At 37.0% G+C, this 21,175-nt stretch overlaps 1 protein-coding gene across 1 annotated transcript in view; it reads right to left on the bottom strand.

Moving 5' to 3' along the window:
* LOC128979641 (lysine-specific demethylase 4C-like) overlaps nucleotides 1-21,175 on the bottom strand; it is a 244,084-nt gene that overhangs the window by 29,549 nt on the left and 193,360 nt on the right. The gene's annotated exons all lie outside the window — the stretch shown is intronic.

Raw genomic sequence — 21,175 nt, 5'->3', positions numbered from 1 at the left:
ATTTACTATTATGGTGACTGACTAGGCTTTATTTCCCCATTTCATATATTAAAGCATGTCACTAACCTTAACAGTTTCAAGATATACCGCTTTTTTTCCCTTTTGCCAAAATAGAGACCAAGTCAAAATATTGTCCCTATTTTGTAAGTGACATAAATAAGTGGCCTGCATGAATCAAATGAAGGGAAAGGAACTAAGTAATTCTGGGAAAAAAACTTCACTGTACTAAAGAAGACAAATCCTGCTAAAAGATGTTAACAAAACACACTACATAGAATAATTGGTTATAAATATGTGAAGGGCAAGTGTCAGGAGGACAGAGTGAAGTTCTTCCTAGCAATATCCAATGACAGGACAAGGGGCAATGGGTGCAAACTGGAGCATAGGAGGTTCCACGTGTACATAAGTAAAAACTTTTTCACTGTGAGGGTGACAAAACACTGGAACAGGCTGACCAGAGATTGTGGAGTCTCCTCTGGAGACATTCAAAACTCACTTGGACACATTCCTGTGTGACCTACTCTACGTGATTCTGCTCTGGCACAGGGGTTGGACTAGATGATCCTTCAAGGTCCTTTCCAACCCCTAATGGTCTGTGTGATTCTGTGCATGTGTGATTATTTTTGTCACTCCTATGGAGGACTGTGTTATACCACGTACGGCAACCATTCTCTGATAACTCTCATCATGGCTAACAATAATGCAAATGTTATTGATGAACATGAAATTAGCTTAGCTATTCTAAAACATACACATTTTATTTAATGATACAAAACAGTGAGTTCAATAATTTGAAAATAAACTGCTGGAAAAGCAGTTACTTCCATTCATTCCATTCATTTTAAATTTGCTAGTCACTGATTCAGTCACACAGCCTCTTGTCTGCCTATGCTGGGTACACAAGTAGGAATAATAATGTTTTGGGTTTTTTTACTTAATAGTTAAGAATTCTAAGTATTTCAAATTAACTTACATAAAATTCTTCTTCCCAGGTTACCAGATAATTTTGTTCTACTGTTTAATAATTTCCACATTCTGAAGAAAATATACAGACATTTTATTGTATCGTTCAGCTCTGTACTGGTTTAAGCTGGCTGTCCCCACTATTAGGGAATAGGGCCCTGGGGCTGCAGACACAGACCCCCCCATACCCCCCCATTCAGTGACACAGAGCAGCAGAGCAGGATGGAATGTGTATTCTACACCACACTGAGTGTCACACTCACTACATTATAGTAACAGGGTTGGCCAGAGTTTGTAGGACTTGTAACACATTCTGTAGTTTGTAAAGTTTCCTGTTCCAGGTTCTTTGAGTTTCTTTCCCAGTTTCCAGGCTGAGGTTTGGCCCTTTTCTTTTCCGGTTTCAATTTCACCAGGCTAACACAGGGTGGCTGGGATTCTGTCCCAACAGGTATTTTTCTCTTTTCTTGTGTAATCTGATATCCCTGCAATAGAGTAGAAAATTGTTCTTATCTCAACCAACAACTCTTGTCTCCTGGGCCTTTTTTTGCCATCAGTGAGGGGGAAGAGAAGGTGGGAGGGTGGAGGAGAGGGCTAGCTGTGTATGTGGCACCCAATTTGGAGCTGTTGAACAAGGTTTACTGATTACCTCTCATCTCAGTTGTTGAATTTCCATTGGACACAGAACAGTACAACTGACAGGCATACATGGTTCCATTCATTCACTGAATAGCTTATTCTTGGCTGTACAGTTAGCTCTTTTGTCTTTTTTTCTTCTATTGCTTCTGCTTGCAACTTTTTTTCTCTCTCTCTCTGTGGCCTTGCTGGGATAATCTCTATTTTGACTACTGTGTGTGAGGTACCAGGAAGTGAAGAGAAGGAGGGGAGGAGGTTGCTAATGGTCCTCCTGGACTGCCCGGGGGTGTACTTTTGATTGTTGAGTAGTGAATATATTTTGTACATATTCATTGCATTTTATACTTCTAGATTTTAGTTTACCTTTTGTAAATATAACTTTCATTTTGCTTCCAAGTTCTGCATTTGGTTTTGTTTGTGAATTTACTCTGAGGCTAATTCCAATTACTTGGGGGGTAATTTCAACTCAACACACGGTCCAATAGACTCAACTGTCCCTCTCCTCTACCTGGTTAGAGGCTCTTCCCCTCTAATCCTGATTGAAATCATTTGCATATTCTCAACTCTCTTTGTCTCAGCCCAGAGGGTTTGGGGGTTTTGGGCTGTTATTTTTCCTTCACATCTGTGTTGGAGGAAACAGACACATTAACCTGATGGCCTGCTTTAACCTGTTACACTGTTCCTCAAAGAGCTTTGTATTTATATTTATATATATATATATGTATATACTAAGAATCAAGTAAAATGGGAATTCCTGAAAGAATTTAAATCTATCACATGTAATGTCTAGACACTGAGTTCATGCAAATACACAGCCCCTTTTATAGCTTTTTCACAAACATGTACACACACATTCACCAGTCAGCTTAAAGTAAGAAGAAATGGATGAAACATGATTCTCTGTATATTTTTAAAAAAGAAATTGCACTGAAAATGTAACATATTTAATGGAATGTCCAAATACACAAGAATTAGAGAAAACCTTCATCCCTCCCTGTAAAAGAGACTGTCCTGTCAGTTCTTTTCCAGCACAGGTTAAATTAATAAGAACATATCAGACAAGTTGACATAAGAAAAGTTACTTCTCATAGTACTTTCCACTAATTTTGAAGTACTGGGGAAAAAAATAGAATAAGCTGTCAAATTACTTTCAACTGCATTTTTATTTTCTCCATGCTGGTATAAAACCACTGTTATAATGACAAAAAGTAAAATAACTTCAGATTTACTTATATTTAAAAGGAATATTGTTTGGCTGTATGTAATTGTGTAAATGCAGACCTCAAGTCATATGAAGAAAGTGAATTTACTTCCCACATTACAACTGTGGGGTGAATCCACTTCTGCCAAATACAAGGAAGGTAGCTGTTATATCAGTTAACTCAAAACACGTATTATTAGTTTTTTGTGCTGTGCTCTTGAGGAATCAAAAATATTAAGATCATGGATGTGAACAGAGGAAAACAAAGTTACTGTATATGCAGGGGAAAAGAATTCCTGTTTCACTCTAAGCTTACAGAATACCAGAAAAAAATGAGTCTTCTTTCAGAAGGCACAAAAAGAATCAAGACTGATAAATAAACATTTCCTATTACTCTAAGATGCTGTGTCCTTTGTAGAAACACAACACTGAAAGGAATGATGCAATTATACCTCAGCTTTACAGTGAGTCTCAAACTTAGGCATGAATTTTGGAAAGTACCCATATGCACAAATAAAAGTCAGATGTACTAGCAAATTCACATACATAACATAACTGTATCAGGCACCATGGCCCCATTCAGAAATATGAAAAAAAAAAAAACAACAACCCTCTTTCGTCTTTGAAAATACAAGTAAAGCAGTTAATCCACCACATTTGACTTTAAAAGCCAGAATACACAGAATAAAAGCAGAGCAAACGATAAAAATCTTCTTTGCCCAGAGCTTTGGAACCTTAGATAGGCTACATACCAAGACACATATTAGCTGTAAGCAATAAATTGAACTATGCTGTGTCTGATCCATACTGGCAATCTTCCTCTCCCTAGCTTCTAACTATTCATGTATTTCTCATACTCTCACTTAGGCCTTTAGAGTGTATGAATTTAAATTTTTTTTTTGCCTTTTCCCCCCGTGTTAATATTAATTTTTACAGTATGGTGATACATTTTTTAACGGGATTATATAAATGTTGGGAAAAAAAAAAAGAAAGAAAGAAAGAAAAACAAAGCAAGAAACAACTCCCAAACAACAAAGCCAACCTAAAAAACAACCAACCAAAACAAAACACTGAAAGTGTGACCAAAGGAAAATTATGACAATGTTTTAAAGACTGAGGTTTCCCTCTTCCTCCACCCTTGCCTGAAGTCCAAGTTTTATAATTTTGTAAAATGAAGGAATTGTATAGAATGGAATCAATGTTGAACCATGCCTGCTGAGGAGAAACTCTAAGAACCTACAGGCAAAACTGTATTGTATATGTATATAAGCTTACTGCTTGTGATATTAACAAGCCTGAGATACTTTGAACACATTTACTAAAATACAGTCATGAGAATTCAATGCCCAACTGACAATTTTTCAGTAGCCTGAAACTACAGCTGTTCCTACCAGCTAAAACAAATTCAACATGCTAGATAGCTAGGAAGAATGTCATTTAGACTTAACGCTTGCTAGCTATTACTGCAAACAAGAGACAATGGGAGAAGTAGCTGAAAATCAATCTTAGAGATTCAGATACAAAATGAAGTGAAGAATAAATCAAATTGTTTATATAACAGAAGATTAAGAACACAGGACAGAACAATATACTGTAATTTTCTAGATGGTGAAATGATCTCTTTTTTCCTCCCAAATGAAAAATATGCTGCTGCAAATTAATTTCATAATCATGGAATAGCTCTTCAGTATTAGTAAGCTGCAAATATATAACCAGAATGGATTTTTAAAAAACAAGTCTGAGGAAACTGGATGACAATATTTCACAGAAGAAACCCCACTGGTAGCTTTCATAATAATTTTTATGCATCCTGATACAAAGACTTTGATATTATTTCCCTCAAAAGGTGTAATATTTACAAAACAAAATTCCAGTCCCTAACAGGATCATGAACTAAACATAGTAACACTGCTTCCTGATGCAGGGATTTCTGAAAATAAGCACAAGTTGAGTTCACTACAGAGAGCTGGGGCTGGAATTTAGGAAGCAATTTGGAGTATTATTTCTACCAAAAGCATTTCTGTCTTGGCAAAAATGATGACGTATATGAAGAAGTTCACTACAGTATGGCATTAAATTCTACAAAAAGAAGCTATTTCAAGACAGCCTCTAAAAAATATTAAATTTCCAAATATTACTAAAAATCAACCCATAAGAGCTCTTCTGCTGCTGTAGATAGCTACTAACTGCTAGTCAGCAACTGAATTATATATTTTCATCCTTTTTAATATATTCTTATACATATTTGGCCTTCTAAGTATTACTGAAAATAGAATCTATGATCATTGTGCAGTTTAGGAAGTTAAAGAAAGTCATTGGTAGTTGGGGGGGAGGGTTTTTTTTTTCTTTCCTATAAGATTTTCTTCAGTGCTCCTGTATTTCATAATGAATCTGGTTTGCTTCAGAATTTGTATTACCAGACAACCACTACAGCTGTTGTATATGATGGCGCTCTAGATATGAAACGCTGGTCCTACTGTAACTAGAAGTAAAATACCCATAGAGTTTAACAGAATATTGACAGAAAGAGCTTCACTAGCTTATCAACTGCTATAACTTGATACATAGAGCAAAAAATGCAGTGCAACTAATCTCTCTCTAGTCCAAAGCTGTAACATAGATTAGAAGTGAGAAAAGATGACAATCTAGTTGTACTGCAAGAGTTGCTAAGAAGGTACTGGCACAAATATTTGTAAACGATGCACAATGCAACCAGAGGACACATACTATTAAGACATTTGACACATTATCTGCAGATCAGAGAGTGCTGGTTGTCTACACAAGCGTCTTTCAGAATACAAAGTCAGCACTTAATTTTTGGCAGAGCATAGTGTGCTTCTATGAAACAAGCTCTCTTTTTTTCACGTTTCCTTTTACTCTTGATTAATCTAAATTAAGCTGAATATTCCAGCTATGAAACTGAGAACTTAGAACGAGAACATGTGAAGAAAAAGATTTCTTAGATCATTTATTTCACTTTAGTGTTCAGCATGTTCAGACAACTATATAAAAATCAACTAAGAATGCTGTTAGATAAAGTATCAAGAGACCATTTTGCATCCCTCTGGTACTTCAAACAAATCAACAAGTACCCCCAGGGGATGAAAAAAAAAACACAAGAATGCTAGTAGAAAACTATTTGCATTTCCTGCTACTCAGTAAGTATGCCTAAAGCATGGGGCTGTTGTAAATTAAAGATCACAGACATTATCTAGACGTAGGTAAAATTCTGTAAATTATATATTCTAGCAGAGAAATAAACATAAAAATTTATGCATCACTAGCTATTAGAAATAGTAATCTTATTTTCAAATAACTCTGAAACAAACTAGCTTTGGATCTACTTTCAATGACTGAACTGAAGTCATGTTGTTTAATTTTGAAATTGCACCAAATTTGCATACTGGTTTAATATACAATAATAAAACCAAATAAAATTTCATCAATGCTTGTCAAAATTATGCATTAATACAGTATACAGTCGATTTGCTAAGCTACTAAGAGCTTTTTAATTTATAGAAGAGGAAAGACAAAGATAACAGTGTAGACGTAAAGAAAAACCTTAGTACTTCTGAAGCACAGATTGTGATTACAATGAAAAAAATCCTTATACCATAGGCTAAAAGAGAAAGAAAAACAATCAAAGAAAACAAAACACTTGGTGAATACGTCCTATTTTAGAAAGTGCCTGAAAGCATTTATGTTCCTGTGACACACTATGTAATCTCCTTAATTGGTAAAAGGTGAGTGTTGTGAGGCAGAAATAAAGAAATAAAAGACCCTGCAAGTGCTCAAACTGTTGCCTGTACAGTGCTACTTACCCAAATACCTATGACTATGCTGTGCCTAGGGAAGTAATCTACTGTGTATTTATTTTCCATATTCAATATTTGTAATTAGATATCAACTCCTTCCTGGCGATCTACTGATAAAAATGACATATATACATATCTCCCAAAAATCTTCAAAACAGTCAATCACCAACACCTCCATTAAAAAGAAAAATCACTGTGAATATAACAAATATGCTGCTAGCACACAGTCACTTGAACCCAAGAACAGCGTTCCCATTCCTTCTAGATTCACATACAGAGGGTGACACTGAGAATTTAGTCATCCTATCTCTTCTTTTGCCTACTTCATATCTACCTCTTTCTGAAATATTAATGTGACTGCAAGCCTTCACTTTATAAGGAGATTTTCATTATTTTAACTTTAGCTTTCACTTGTTCATATAAACTTTTTTCCCAAATATGTTTTTATAACAGGACATAAATCTTTTTGCCAAACAATGCTTCTTCCTCTATAGCTCTGGAATGTTGCATTTAGGCTGGAAAGGTGATGAGGCATCGATTCACTGCCTTGCTGCTGTAGTCTCCACCAGATACGGAGGTTAGGGAATCCAGTCTTACATTGCAGATGCACTCTTTCCAGCCAATTCACATAAGTGTTATCAGAATTTCAAGGCAATAGTCATCTACAGATTCTTTTCTGCACGCCAGTGATCCAGTCACGACCATGTGTTTCTTAACCCAAGTACATAGTGCAGAGGCAAAACGGTGCAAAATGAAAGCTGAACTACATCTACAGAGTTAAAGAATAACAAAGGTTGGAGGGGACCTGCAGGCATCATGTAGTCCAACATCTTGTCAAAGCAGATCTAAATCAGGTTACACAGGGCCTCTCCAGATGAGTTTTTAAACATCTCCAAAGTTAAAGATCTCTCAGCTTTGATGGGCACTTATTTAAGTGTTTGACCCCTGACTTCACATTCAGAAAACCCCTTCTTTACGCAACACTAGAATTTACCATGTTCGGCTTTGTGTTCTTTGCCTCTCAAGCTATCACCATGCACCTCCAGAAAGCATCAACACGCTTCTTCCCCTTATCCTCCAGTTACTTAATTGTAAATAGCAGTAAGATCTCTGTGAAATGGTAGTTTCTTTCCTAGTCTGAACAGACCCAGCTTCTTCAGTGTCTCCACCCATATTCCATTTTCCATCCCTGACTATTCAGTGGCCCTTCATTGGACTTGCTCCTATATGTCAGTAATGGGGATACCAGGTGCATTCTTACAAATGCCAAATAAAATGGAAGAATGGATTCATTCCCCAGGCCTGCCAGCTACAGTCTTACAAATCAAGTCCAGGATACAGTTTGCCCTCTGTAACGGTTTAGCGCAAGGGCTAACCTGCCTGCTCCCCCAACGCAAAAGTGAGGGGAAGACTAACACACAAAACTCAGGGTTGAGATAAAGAGATAAGAGTTTAATATAAGATGAGATATCATAAGCACAATGCATAATTACCTTAGCCAACAAGCTAATTAATCTAATAATCTATAATACACTGCATGTCTAATAAGCTAATAATAATACAATGCATTATTACCTTAGCTTAGCCTATTGCAGAATTAGAGAAATACAGGAAAAACCCAGCATAAAACAGAAAGCTAAACCCAGCAGCTACCTGACTCCCACTCTCTCCACCACCATGCCTGCAGAAAAGAGACCACACCCAAGAAGCCAGAACCCAGAAGCAGCAACCAGAACAGAAAGCCTCCCATGTTGCAATCTGAACTTCAAGCCCTGTAATAGTTTGCTCCAGTTCACACTTTCATTTTTGAAGCTGTCATAACTGTAACATGGTATGAATAACAATAGCAGGTTCAACTCAATCCATGACAACCTCTTTGATGCAAGGGTATGCTGACGATTCATTTTTAATTTCTCCACTATCATCTCCAAGTCTTGTTCTGCAAAGTCAATCAAAATAAATTCTAGTAGCAGACTTTGTAATATTCAGATTTCAAATGAGACAGATACTCAACTAAAACGGAGCATGATTGCACAAAGTATTTAGAGAAGACATCTAGAACTGCTGACTCAGCAAAGTCCTTGACAGACAATCGAAAACTTTAAGAGACTGCATAGCCATTTCAGGATCTATTACTTGATGCATTGCCATTTAATGCAAAGCACTGCTCTGCAAAGTAGTCTCATAATTTATTCTTAGTACAGAGAAGATCACAGTTTCTGTATAGTTTTAGAATAACTACTTTATATGAATACATATAAATACACGGGGACACGTTAATATTTTAATAAGAGAGCAATTAAAATTAGATGGATTGAGATGCAGCATTGAAAGGATTATATTCTTAGCAATACCCTGCAAGTAATTGAAATGAAAACGAAAATAATTGAAATGAAAAAATGCAGTCAGTCTTTATCAAAATTAAGGTACCACCATCTCCTATCTAATAAACTCTCTATCCTTCTGAGAAAGACTTGTCAGTAAGGTGATACCAATACACCAAAAAAGTATTTCCCCACACATTCATAAAGAAAACAAAATTACTACAAACATTGCTTTTAAAACATGCACATTCAAATGTTTAGAAACTAAAACTTTGTCAAGCTCAAGCAGAAACCTCTGACAATACAAGCACACATATCAAAATTTCAGCTATTTACTGGCATGACAGGAATGTCCTGCCTTGTGTCTTAAAAGATTAGAAAATGGGACTGGACTTCAGTATATGTCCTGTGGTCAAGAAAGGGTCATGGCCAATTATGTAGGTGAATGCACTTTGCCTCTGGAAAGGAAAACATTGTGCTTGTGAAGTACACTGAATGAGAACACAGCTGCTTGTCAAGTTGTTCTCTGTTGAAGGGAAGCTATTGTGGACAGAATACAGAAAAGAAGGGTAAGTAAAACCATTTAGCGCAGTTATGTCACTGGCCAGGAACTGTCTGGTAGCCCTACAGTAAATCAGGCAAATGTTGAGTCATACTATTACCAGGTGCTGATAATAGCACTGACTAAGTGAAAAATGAAAATAATGGGCCATGCCAGGGTAGAGGGGAATGTGGTAGGTTTTTTTTCTGGTTGGTTTGGGACTGGGTTTTTTGGTTGGTTTCTACTATTTTTTTATTTATTTGTGTTAGGAATGGGTCAAGGCACACAGAATTTAAACATTCTCTGCATCAAACAAACAGGGGCTTTTTGAATTCTGAAAACTCCGTGGAACTGCATAGTTTCTAAAGAAAAGATTATTGCCAAAGCTTTCAGTCAAAAGCCAAAATCTAAATTTCAGCAGAGCTGTTGTTAACATTATACCTAACCACAAAATGCTGTCATTTGAACAAGCGAATGTGATAAAGCAGCACAGGAAAGTTATTACATTCTTAAAGACATATTGAATTATATTAAGTTTAAAAAATTCCACAATCTAACATGAATCAGTTTGCAGTATCTCAGAAAAAGTAATTTCCCTTATTTCTAAGTTCTGTACTAACTTCACTAGGTAAATATTTAGAATAATCTGACCCCACTGTAGAAAAGGGTAAGCGGTGTCTTAGTGTAGTTAGCCACCATAAAAATTTGCAAAGTCACTTACTTCCTCTAAATTGAAATGTATTACCTGCTAATATGCTTACTGGTAAAAATAGTTGTCAGCAAAAATGCAGAAGCAAAAACTGAAATTATAACATGTTTAAAATTAGTTGGTTTTCTCTCCTTTTATTTTTCCCTGTTGCTTTCCCTCAAAAGATAAAATAAATAAAAGAACAATATGATGTCTTTATCTTGGGCAGGTTGGCAAATGACCCTTTGCTTTAAAAAAATTTCATAAAACATTATCTGTCTTGCATAAACCCAAAAGTATATGGATGTCAGCAAGTTGCAAAGTGTTCCAAGTTTGCCATGGAAACAAAATTCTTATTTCAAAATAATACAACCGCTCACTGTGGACTATTGGCATGAAAGCTTCCAATCCAAGCTCATTGACAGGTTGTGGAGTGGACAGATGAGGCATGGAAAATATTTTAAATTAGTTCATTTATCTTGCTCAGACATGGGAAGAGACTGAGAATTTTTCATGCTTATAGAAAAAAGCAGAGAGAGACACAGAAGTGCAGCAGAAGGGGAGAAGGGAGAAAAGGCAAAGATAAAGATGGGTAAAAAAATGGAGAAAAGGAATTTTTAAAAGGGAGATAGAGTAGAAAAAGGGGGCAAGGTGGTAGAGAGGAAGGGAGGGGAGAGAGGAAGTGAAAGGGAGGAAAGTTTAGGGAAGTGAATGACAGCAACTTTTTATAAAAGTTGCCAGCAGTTAAGCTAAATTAGACACAATGCAGTTTTGTCAGTAGAAAATGGACCTCAACACTAGCTAAACTACCAGATGTTTTAAACTGGTTTTGATTTTATCTTCATAGTTTTTAGAAAACAAACACTGCCTTTTATTACTACACTGAATCCAAGCAGATTACAAATTTTTGTCCTAAAGACTCAGATTATAGTTGTTTTTCAAACATGAGGCATAATTCCCCTCACATATCTCAGAAATTATGCCATACACATCCAAGATGAAGAATGCAGTAGATTAAGTACTAAATGAATGCAGAATATCTTATTGCTACGGATGTTATTGGAGTTCAAGACATAGCAAGGGAGATGGCAAGGGACAATGTCCTTCTCTTTAACCCAGCTTTTCAGGCACAGGAGGCATGGAGGGGGTTAGACTTTTCCTTGTATCTTTATCTTTGACATTTTTTATTTTCTGATTTCCTCCTCCAGGAAATGCTTTACATCCTTGATAGATATGTCATTGCTTTGTTTGGTGATAGCATTTAGCAAGGACTGCTATTGAAGGGCAAGATGTACTCTCTTCCACTGTGATGCCCAGACCAATAAGAATATATTACAAAAAGACATTTTTTAAAAGTCTGGTTTACCTGTACAGTGTATAGACTGACCCATCTATTAGGTCTAAGTAGAGCCATTTAGCCTGCAAATCATTTTGTTCCATTAAAAAATACTATTTGCAGCATCTCTGCCATCTGGCTGCATACTTTTCTTTCCCAAAAAGTATAATCTCTCACTGTAAACAGAACTCCATTAAACGATGAAGCCTTGGTCTACGGTTCCAGTTGTCCATGCTATAATTTTGAGAGCTTCTTTTCTTCCATTTTGGTATCACAAACCTTTTCATTAATGTGAGATTCATTCACAGGAAAATAAGCTATTAACTACAGATTAAAAGCATTTTTTTAGATTTCCCTACCAAACACTGTATCAGCAACAATATATAGAAATGTACAAAACCCCAGAACAGGAAGAACACATAGAATATAGAATGCCTTTTTTACCAATTTCCAAAGCTTCTTTTTGATTAGTTAGACTTCTGGAAGATATTCTTTTTCTCTACATAGTGCATCCAACTCTGTGTTAATGAACCATTAAAAGATGCTTCATTGTGTCTTAATGGCATAATACATTATAAAAGTCAGGTGAAGGAAGGAATTATACCTCTCAATCTAAAGACATGTCATATAAAAGGCCATAGCTGATATTTCCAGAAAGAAATATAACAACAATTTGCTAATATAGTACTGCCAAGTAATAGGTGAATTTTTGAAAACTTGTCTATCATAGAAAAGACTTCTCAAAACTTGTCCAGAATTGAATTAAACCACTTATTGAACTATAATCTGACTTGAGCTTCTGACACTTATTTGAACACATAAATTCCATGTTTAAGCATCTTGATAAATTATTGGAGCAGACAAGTATAATATTGCAAAACAAAATTTAGTTGCTTTAGCTCCTAAGTAACCTTTTAAGGAATCATTAGATCTGTGTGTGATGTTGAAAAATTTCTAAATGCTCATGCAAGAACAAAAATTTCCCCACCCCATACAACTTCATTTCTCAGCACCAGAAAAAGAATGTCATGGGTATTTGGATCTCTGAAGTCTCGCGATACAGTACAGCTACTATAGTGGAACAGAGGCATTCATATACCCAAGCTTTCTGAGAACCAATAACATACTTATTTGCACAGATCTTTGCCACATTAAGACTAATAAACCCGTGATTTCTCTCTGGTAGGAGCACACACAGTACAAACCTTCCTATACAGTGTACTTAGCTCAGCACCCTTCAGACAGCATCCCATCCCCTTCTGAGAGAGCTTGCTGTTGTCTGAGATCACACAGAAGGCAACACTGACCACAGAAAAGACGAAAATAAAACAAAACAAAACTCTGGAAGACAAAGTGAAGAGAGCCTCTCTGATTCCTGATACTTCCTCACATCATACTGATTTGGTAGGCATATATCTCCATAAGGATGGTTCAACTTTTCTTTATAATGTCATTTAAAATAGCAGCTTCAAAGGTGAGGAAGCCACATAAGTTAATGATACTTTAACAGTTTTAACTTTTTACCAAACTTTTTCTAGCATAACAAAGCAAAGAAGCTGAAAAAGGGAAAGGACAAAGAATCTGTTATATTTAGGACTCAAAGTGTATGTTTTATTGCTTTCACTGCTTCAATCAGAAATACTCTTTTTTACTTCACTCATTTTACTTTGTTACCTGACTCATTTTTTACTTATGGTTAACAATCAGTTTTTAAGCTATGAGGAAGTTTGCCCAGAGGAAAAATAGTGGAAGATCCCTCTGAGTTACCAGAGATACCTATCAGTAAGTCAGAAAAAGGCTAAGAACAAAAACTCCTAAAAAGAAATGGGAAAGCTATTTTCTCCTAAAGTGAAATTGTTACTAATTTTATTCTATTCGTCTTCATTTATTCTTTAAAACAGTAATCTTGTGTTCCTTGATGCAAATGCTCAGTAAAAGTAGAAATTTCTGTGAAGCGTGGAAATGCTACATCCCTTTGCCCTGGAGATACTAGATATAAAGCACTGTGTGCTCTAGAGCTGAAAATGAATGACAACTAAGTGCTCATGAGTTTAGCTACCATCCATCAGGCAAACATCTGGTTTAAATGAAATCACTGAAAATGTTTCTGGAGTCCTAGAAGGTATACTATGATATCATGGCCACTTGCTGCACAAAACCAGTGGTGACATTTCCACTGCCAAAAATCATGACTCTCTATGAACCATCATAAACTACTCCAGGAGATTTTATAAGACTAGTCTGTATGAGTTTAGTGAGCTTTGTTTTATTGCACTGAAAATAGACAAAAGAAATGGGTGCTCTCTCACAAGCTACTGTGCACAGTAAACTGATGGAGTTTGCAAAGTGGTTTGCAAATGAATTCTAGACTTGTTAGATACTTTCATCTCATTAAATACATTGCTGAAAAACACATAGTCATGATGTTCACTGTGATCATTTCCGGAGATGTTGCCTGGCTAATTTTTTCTTTAGTCTTCTGTTTTCATTAACTGAGGTCATCTCAGCCTGAATCTGTTGTACACTATTTATGAGTATAGACCTAACATCTGTAACCTTCACAGGACCTTTGCATTCACTGAAGATTCTTCTCTTGACTATTACTTCTGTATCAACTATCAATAGCAAAATGAAGAAACTAGTAATTGTCTTTTTTTGACTTAATGATGTCTGTAATTTATCAGAGACACAAAAATCTCCCAAGTATGGGTTGTCAGAAAAAGTGAAGACCTAAGGAAAGCACCTAAGAACTCTTTAATTAAGTATATGTGATATTTTCAATGTTACATGATCGTATTTTTAGATAAGCAGCATGGTCCTCTCCTTCATTGGTACAAAGCATTATAAATATGATTGCATATGTGCAATGATATTTACCTATCCTTTATGTAAAAGTCAACAGTTTGAGCTACTTTTTTGTCCTTAGTTACATTTCTTCATAACTGACTTTCTATTCTTTTCTTCAAACATACTCCCTAAAACCCCCTAAAAGATGGTAGGAACAGAATGCATAAAAGTATTGTTTATTTAAGCTGTATACTCAATGACTACCATCAAGACCACTGAAGTAGTTCAATCAAGTATTTTCATTTAAATTTGTGTAACAAGAAGCAAGCAACAAAAGCCTGTTTGGTACAAGAAACAGTCAGTAGTTAGAAAACATGGGTGGGGGCTAAGTACACTTTGTGTTTGTTTATGCAAAGTTCAGTATAATTTAATAAAGTCTGTTCTCAGTGCTAAAGTAATTTCTATGCATGGCCAAGTTAGTTTGTAAGTCTAATAGTCTTCCCATGCTGTGTGGATTTTGCAGTATTAACTACCAGCAGACCAAGGACAAAGACTCAAAAGAGATTATTGTGGTTCCTATCAGCAAAAAGAAGACAGTATTTGTTTCAGTGCTCTCACTAAAGCCATTCAAATTTAAATACTGTAGAAATGTCAAGTTTAGAATACATATGGTTTATCATCCATTGACTGGGCCTTATTTCTGCTCCTTTCTGTATGCTGGAGACAAATGATGCTGGCTTTTCTGTGATTAGTTATAATTTCTCCACATGAAGTTTTGCTGATTTTTCAATTCAGCAAATGAGGTAAAATTAACATGTAGCAAATACATCCAGTACAATTTTTATAGCTGAAATCGAGACAGAAGGCTTTCTCACTGCAAAATCAAGATGTCATCAACATTATCAATTTCAATTACATTTTGAGGTGCTTATTTTCTTATTTTTACAAGCTGCCAGAGGAGGAAAGTGCACTGAATTACACACAACTATGTTTTCACTGAGTATGAGAAACTCTTTATAGTTTAGCACTCACACATATTTACTGCAGTGGAACTGGAGTGTCCACTTGGTAGGAGAAAAGGATTTGTCCAATAAAAGATGTATGCTTAACCAACTATTTTTGGAAAACACAGTAGACAGAAAGAGAGGTCCCTAAATGCAACTTCAAAAATTCTTATTTTCTTACTGGTTCCATTGCAGGCAAAGTACACAGCACAGGTATCCTGACTGGATGTTAAGCAACAAAGCAGGAGCTGCAAAGTGTTGTAGCAGGGATGCGAACTGAGTCTTGAAACACGACTTTATGCGATTGAACTGCCTCCTGACCTTTTTAGTATGAGGTTTTAAAGGAATTAACCCAATACATCTGATACTTGACCCAGGACACTTGACACAAATATCTTTATCTGGGCAGAGTGTTATATATTACTGATATATTCTTTCACTGCTCAAATCTCGTGAGGTTTCTTCTGCTCATCTTGACACTGCCTTAGCACTAATAACTAACTGTTAGTTTGTAAGGTAAATTATTCAGACCATCATGTCAGGAGCACATATAATCTGAAGCACTTGATTTTGCCACAGTGTTTGCTTTATATCATGTAGCACAATAAAAGATTAAAAAATAATTAAAAATCCATATTGAAAACCACTTCAAGTTTGTTTGAAGCATGGAGCTTCAAACAAGAGAAAACGTAATTATTACTTTCAAGTGTTTGTCAACACACAGAAACCACAATATGATAACTCATGATTAATATGACAAGGTAAGAGAATAGAACAGTAAAGAACAATCTTACCTGTGCTTTAAACTGGGACTAAGTGAAAGATAATGAAAGATAAGATCAAAATTATCAGAGAGTGATGGATAACTACATCTCTATCAAGAATATAAAGAGCCACCTACTCATATCACCAGAAGTCTGTTAATTATAAAATCTGAAAATTCACTCATCTTTCTACCTGTTTTCCATACTCTCTCCAAGTCTAATGCAGGACCGCAGGTGTCCATCTTTAATGCAGTGAGCCATTATGCTGAAATGCATAATTCTGTTTTCTGCCACAGTGAATTTCTAGCAAAACAGCTTTCTGTGAGAATACTTTGAACAAAGTATTGAAATAAAAGGAACATACTGCTTTTGCTTTAGCAAGACAGAATATTTTAAGTAACTACTACGTCTTTTCCTGTGTTTCTCTTAATTTGTTGTCTTCATTAACAAATGCAAATTTCCTATATTTTCCCATATTAATTTTTACTAATGAAATTTCCACTGAAATTAGGGGAAAAAAAAGTTCCTGCAATTGGTAAATCAATCAGTCTTACTAGATATTAATTCTGTAAGTTTTGTTCCACAGAGAGCAGCTGACTGAATCCACTGACTGACAGACATAGCTTACTCAAACAGAATGCAGTGTCACAGAAATGAGTTAACATAACTGCATTTCAAAAGCATGGTATAGCTATTTCTGGGAAAAGAAAAGCATACGACAATTCAACCCAGACTCTGTTTTCCCAGTGATTTAATACTTGAGCCTGGACAGAAGATGCTGCAAGTTGTCTTATAGCCCATGTTCATGCAAGTCCATCCAAAACAAAGAACGAACCAGGAACAGTATAAAAGCCCTGAGCTATAGCAGCTTATGGTGGGGCAGAACATCACTATGGACATCTCAGCCTGGAAGCAGCAGCCCAGACTCACCCCCATCTCACCTCCACTACCACCACCAAAGGACCATGGCATGCCCTAAGTTTTGCCTGATGTGAGGAGAAATCCACTGAAAACACAACATGCTGGAGCCTGCTCTGAGGATGAAAAACATCGAGAGGGAGGACACCCTGAGATATCTTGCCTGCTACTCCTGGATGGAGACACCACAGGTGGGAACAGCACAGGACTCAGCAGCACCCTCAGACAGAAAGAACGGCACAAGCCAAAAAGGACCTCTCTCTCTATACCCTCCTGTGGTAACATAATTCTGCAGTAGTTTTTAGATCTGCCTAGAAATTTTTCCACAGATCTTGAACAGAAAGTAGTAGAACATAAAATAATTACTATTGGATATAAAAAGGAAAATAATTACAAGGTCTAAATAATCCCATTGGACAAATAACAAACACAAAGTTAGATCTGTAATCTAACTTTCTCTCTTTTCAGCTCCTTCATTCTAGCAGATATTAGCTTCTGGTTTTGCTGACCTTGCTTTGTGGCTAAGTACTAACAAATTAGTCTCTGATCTTTCTCTTGTCCCATATACAAGCGGAAGGGAAGGGAGCAGGGAGGAGAAGCTGTTGGTAACCCCCTGGTTTGTCCAGGGTGATTGTGTTGTTTATAAATACATGTAAATATTGTATAGTTTGTACATATTCATTGCATTCCATATTTCTAGATTGTCGTTTTGCTTGTAAATACAGTTTCATTTGCTTTCTAACTAAGTTAGTGTGGCAATTTTATGCTGGGGGGGTAATTTTCAACCTACCACAAATTCCTTTCCTGCTCTCTCCCTCTCTCCATTTTTCCTCTCTCTCCCCCTTTTCTCCCTTCCTCTGTTATGTCCACTTTATTCTGTTAATAAATAGCCTTGCTTTTGATATTTAACCTCGTTTGTGCCTTAATTTCACACATGGGAATGTTTTTAAAGACATTAAGTCTCTCTCCCAAGTTCTGGACTGAGACAGCTCTGCAAAGATAAAAAATTATCTTAGCATTCAGTGGAAACCAAGAAGTCCACTCACGTACATTAATAGCTATTCAAACAGGTAGAAATGACGAGATGCATCAAATAAAGGGTCAGCGCTTGGGAAAAAAAAAAAAAAAAAAAGAGGCTTTTCTCTTTTCAGGACTGTTCAGACAAGGGCCCCTCTAATTCTGGCTAAAATTACCTGCATCTTGTGAAGATGCTTTGTGAGTCCTTTCAGAAGAATCAGAAGCAATATCATCTTGTCTGCTCTTTTTGGGTGATTTTTCTACTGGAAACTGAGGCAGCATTCTTCAGGGGAGAATTCCCCTGTAATTCACATACTCATGAATTTGGGACTGAGGTGGGTTTTCCACCCCACTTCCTCATGTTCTCCCTGTGGCTACACAAGTAAAACCACAGGGTATGCTGGTATGCATACCTCCCTCAGGCAAGGGAGCATCTGTTCCTCATGGCTTAAACACAGACCTGGACAGAGGAGGAGAGATTTTCTCCCTCACATACTGCTGAAGCCTTCTGTTTGCTTCACCCACTGCTTGTCTTTGGCCATCTTCCAAACTCACAGATTAGAGAAAGCAGCTCTGGCTCTTTCTCTTCTTCCCTGGTTCATCCTTATCTTTTGTGGAAGCAATTGCTTTATGTTTCTTTTTTCCTGCACCACTGCAAGCACATACAGGACCCCAGCAAGGAAATACAGCACACCACAGAAAAGGGGGAAAAACAACAACAGAAAAAAACAAAACCCCAAAACAACAACAACAAAAACCATAGAGAAAACTCTCTTCACAAATGATAACTAAATCCTCTTCTCGTTTATCTCAACCCTTTTGTCTCCTGCCAAAACCAACTGTCTTCATTGAGAGGCTGCTTTTGCTGCGTTATGTTGGTGTACCAAAGAGGAATGTAATGGTTTAGGGTAAGGGCTAACCTGCCAGCTCTCCCAACACAAAATGAGAGGAAGAGTAACACACAAAACTCAGGGTTGAGATAAAGAGAGAAAAGTTTAACATAACATATCATAAGCACAATGCGTAATTACCTTAGCTAACCATCTAATTAATCTAGTAATGCAATGCATGATTACCTTAGCCTATCTGCAACACAGGGGAAAAAAGCCAGCAGAAAACAGAAAACCAAACCCAGCAGCTACTCAACTCGCACTCCATGTCTGAAGAGACCACACCCAAGAAACCAGAACCCAGAAGCAGCAACCAGAACAGAAAGCCTCCCCTGTCACGATTTGAACTTCAAGCCCCGTAATATTTTGCTTTAGTTAGCACTTTCATTTTTCTGAAGCTGGCATGACTGCAGCATGATACGAGTAACAGCAGCAGGTTCAACTCAGTCCATGACAGCATGTATGATATGCTCATCAGGAAGATGCCTGCAAACTAAGAATCTGATCTCTCTTGAAATAAAAACTTTAAAAGGTTATTCCTAGCTCAAGCAAGACCAAATTGTAGGAAGACCAAATTTTTAGAAAAACAAACATAACTTTTTCAGAATAATTTCAGTAATGCTTACAGGGTGGAGTGTTACAAGGTGTATTTTGTGTAGCATTTTGAAGATGAATGCTGTCAGCAGCGTCAGCATTTGCAGTAACACCAATATCACTATCTGTTCTGTATTTTACCCATGGTATGTCCTTTCTTTCTGAGTTGTTACCGGTCTTTTGATGCTTTTCCTTCCATTTTGTTGGTTTACTTCACAAACAATTAACAACTGTGTAAAAATGATAACACAGTAGAAACAAGGAAATTCCATGGACTGGAATATAGTAATGAAATGTGAAGCACAGATCTGACACCAGAATTAAAAGGCTCATACATTACAGGAAATACAGTCCACATCAAACTGAACTTTTTTATTTGGGGAAAAAAACAATGGCGAGTTAGTCTTATTTCTCTTGGTAAGCCAAAAATGTATTTTAGAAAATGGAATAAAAGCCAGTCTGCAAACCTATCACACGAGTTTCAAGAAAACCAGAGGTCAGCAGCCCCAGCTGCACAGAAGTCAACTAAGCCTTTTGTCCTCATCTGCTAATTAAAGCTACATGTCTTCATAATTCTCTTGGTGGATTATGAATTCCAAAGTACAAAAACTATTTAGAGTAATAAAATCTTTTCCTCATAATTCAGTAAGATGGGTTGCACAGATTGTTGAAGTTGCAAAATTCTTCTGCATTATCTCTGCAGACTGCATATTCAATTCCATGGCAAAACCAAGAAAGTTGAGAGATGCTCAGGTTCAGGATTTCACACAAGAGAAGGAAGCAGCACAAATGTGACAAGAATATTAAACATTGTTGCTAATCTATTTGTAGAAGGATTTTCTGTTCTGTTTAACAGCTCAAGCCAAATTAATTTCAGTTGGACTTTGGACCTACTTTTCTCACTGTATACTCTCATGACAATCTCGCAGTCCTCCCAAGTGGAGCCTCTTTTTCCAACAACCACAGATTCTTTTTTCCCTTGAGTTGCAACCAAGCCTTTCTATTCAGATGGCTGGCTTTCTTCTGGAACATGTAGGGGGCCTTTTCCTGCACCTTTAGGACTTCCCTTTTGAGCAATGTCTGGCCTTCCTGGACTCTCTCACCCTTCAGGACTGCCTCCCCATGGAGTCTGTCCCCCAGTCTCTAAAACAGGCCAAAGTGCACCTGCAAGAAGTCCCAGGTGGCATTTCTGGTGACCCCCATCTTTACTTCTCCAACAACTGAAAACTGTGTCATTCTGCAATTGCTCTGCCCAGGATGGCCTCCATCCACTACATCACTCATAAGTCCTTCTCTATTCACAGGATGTCAGGGGTTGTAAAAGACCCAAAAGGATCATTGAGTCCAACCCCCCTGCCAGAGCAGAACCATGCAATCTAGCTCAGGTCACAGAGGAATGCATCCAGATAGGCCTTGAAAGTCTCCAGGGAAGGAGACTCCACAACCTCTCTCTGGGGAGCCTGTTCCAGTGGTCTGGGACCCTTACAGTAAAGAAGCTCCCCCTTGTGTTGAGGTGGAACTTCCTGTGCTGCAGCTTACATCCATTGCTCCTTGTCCTATCACAGGGAGCAAGTGAGAAGAGTCTGTCCCTTCCCTCCTGACACCCAGCCCTCAGATATTTATAAACATTTATTAAATCCCTTCTAAGTCTTCTCTTCTCCAGACTAAAAAGCCCCAGATCCCTCAGCCTCTCCTCATAA

Source organism: Indicator indicator, chromosome Z (genome assembly GCF_027791375.1).
Source record: "Indicator indicator isolate 239-I01 chromosome Z, UM_Iind_1.1, whole genome shotgun sequence".
Taxonomy (NCBI): domain Eukaryota; kingdom Metazoa; phylum Chordata; class Aves; order Piciformes; family Indicatoridae; genus Indicator; species Indicator indicator.
The sequence above is the reverse complement of the archived record's forward strand: the minus strand, read 5'-3'. Positions and strand labels throughout refer to the sequence as shown.